The 2704-nt window shown below is 39.4% G+C and overlaps 1 pseudogene; it reads right to left on the bottom strand.

Moving 5' to 3' along the window:
* Window positions 1-1286: 1286 nt before the first annotated feature.
* Window positions 1287-1404, bottom strand: LOC126204875 (5S ribosomal RNA; annotated as a pseudogene).
* Between the last annotated feature and the right edge of the window lie 1300 nt (window positions 1405-2704).

Below are 2704 nucleotides of genomic sequence, written 5' to 3'. Positions count from 1 at the left end.
TATTTGAAAAAACAACAATCTTTTCACAGTAAGTCACAATTTTAAGGAAGATATCATCATTGGCTTTGTTTTACTTTCAAAAAACACATATTCGTGCAAAAACAAATCTAATCATGATTTTATGAACAAAAAATACAGATAATCTTGGAATGATCGGGGCGAACAAATTTTTTACACGGGTTACACACTTTTCTTGTGGTTATAAGAGGGGCGTTCAGAAAGTAAGCTCCGATCGGTCGCGAAATGGAAACGACTATGAAAATCCGATAAAGCTTTGCACAGATGTGTTGGGTAGTGTCTCTAGTATAACCCCAGTTAGCATCACTTCGCTCTTCTCATTCCTGAGCTCGCAGTGAGTGCGTAAAGATGTCTAGAAAATAGTGTCTGCCGCCAAGTACGAGGGCCTGGTGAGAAATTTCGCCTGAAGCTATGCAGCTAACATTACATAACTGTCGTGCTGTTTCTTCTTCAAGACAATTCTCAGCCGCATTCTGCAGGGGCAATGAAGATGCTCCTGCATCGTTTTCAAATGGAAATGTGAGATTACCCACAATACAGTCCGCAATTGTCTCCCCCTGAGTTTCATCTCTGGTCACATGAACCGCTGTCTTTGAAGACAACATTTTGACACAGACAACGAGGTGTAGGCCAGCGTGGAGAATTGGCGGAAAGCACTGGCGGCTGCCTTCTATGATGAGGCTATTGAAAAGTTGGTACAACGCTATGACAAAAGTCTAAGTCAGAACGGCGACTACGTAGAGAAGTAGCTGAAAGGTGTAGCTAATTGTTACAAGTAAAACATTTCTGATGTTCACTGTGGTTTCAATTTGGCAATCAATCGGAGCTTACTTTCTGAACAGGCCTCGTATTTCTTGATCTTCCGCAGTCGTATCAGCGACCCACAGAACTCCTCAGTGTCATTCCCGAAGTTGCTGGCTGACGTTCCACGAGAGGAATGCCAAGAATTGGCATTTTGTAATGACGCTGGTATCCCGAATTTTTGTGATGACATATTTTGCTTTAGTTGCTGCACTGTTTTTATGATGAACTTTATGTGTATGATCTGTCTTAGCTTAAGAATGTGTATTTCATTTTGTTTACTGGTTGAAGCACTCCGTCTTCATGCCACAAGTGACCATCCGACCGCCGTGTCATCCTCGACGTAGGATGCAGAAGGAGGGGTGTATGTTCAGCACACCGCTCTCCCGGTCTTTTGACCGGAGCCGCTACTATTCGGTCGAGTAGTTTCTCAATTGGCATCACGAGGCTGTGTGCACCCTGAAAAATGGCAACAGTGCATGGCGGCCCGAATGGTCACCCATCCAAGTGCTGGCCACGCCCGACAGCACTTAACTTCGGTGATCTGACGGGAACCGGTGTATCCACTGTGGCAAGGCCGTTGCCTGTTTACTGGTTTACCATAATGATTTTTTGCTGCAGATGCGTAACATAAGATACTTTACTCATTGCCTTTCTGATGAAGTATTTGTCATGTTTATATGTGTATGACAATGAATTTGGCTGCATTGCTTTTCTGATGAAATGGTTTTGCGAGTATATGCATATTGTGGGGTCTATACTTTTGTGAGAGCTTATTTAGGATAATCATTCACTGCTAGCCGTTATAAATAAGGTAAATGTCATAAATAATAAGAGAATTATAAAATATGGATAGAAGAATACAGTAAATAGAGAATATAGCAGGTGCGCCTAGAAATGAGAAAGAAATTAGTACAGAAAGTAGTAAAATTTGTGAGTAGGCAGGTCGAATGAAATTCCTTTGGTTGAAGAAAGATGTTGATTGCACTATGGAAATATAAATGAGCATAGGCAGGTTGAATAAAGGTTATATTATCTAGCTATGATGATGTGATGACGAAATATTTGAGGGAAGTTTGAATATAATGTTTTTGGCAGGTAAATTGACAGTCTTTTGTAGATAAATTGACACGAACCGCATTTTTATGTGCTTTTGAAAGGTAAACTGAGATGAAACATATTATGAGACATGTATGAGTCTTCAGTGAAAATATAAGTTCATGAAACACGTAAAAAGTACAGAAGTTAGAAAGCTGGTCGGTACATTAAGAGTAGTATGTGGCACTAGAATAAAATATCACACAGACTGGCTGACACTTTGACTCTGAACTGCACTAAATTCCAATTCCTTTTTTTCTTTACATGAACTATGATACATTTTTTTGTTTCTCCTTTTGTTACTACTGTTCCTATGTTTTACATCTTAGTCGTTAGTTCTGTGTAAGCAGACATTCTCGGAGTGATAGTGACATAAGAACAATTATCGTGCAAACACTAAATTTTTTTGCACATTTTCACAGCCATTTGCCACCATTAGAAGATATTGCTGTTTGGTCAGTGGCTCCACTAGTTAAACTTTACTTTTGTATCTTGCACAGATTATTGCATAACTGTTTGTGTATATAGATGCTTTCTAATCATACTAGTGCCACCACAAGCGCTCATATTTTGTATGTAATAATGGTCTTACATTTTCGTACAACGCTCTTGCACAATTTCACATACGAGTTGTGCAACGCTGCGTCACTCTTATTCGAGGTGTAGCAGCAATCAGTTGAGTTTCTGAGAAAGAGATTTGATATTTGTGAATTCGGGATCAGTTATCTGAAATACAGGGTGATTCAAAAAGAATACCACAACTTTAAAAATGTGTATTTAATGAAAG

The sequence above is a fragment of the Schistocerca nitens genome, chromosome 9, assembly GCF_023898315.1.
Source record: "Schistocerca nitens isolate TAMUIC-IGC-003100 chromosome 9, iqSchNite1.1, whole genome shotgun sequence".
Taxonomy (NCBI): domain Eukaryota; kingdom Metazoa; phylum Arthropoda; class Insecta; order Orthoptera; family Acrididae; genus Schistocerca; species Schistocerca nitens.
This window is presented reverse-complemented; position numbering and strand designations above follow the sequence as displayed.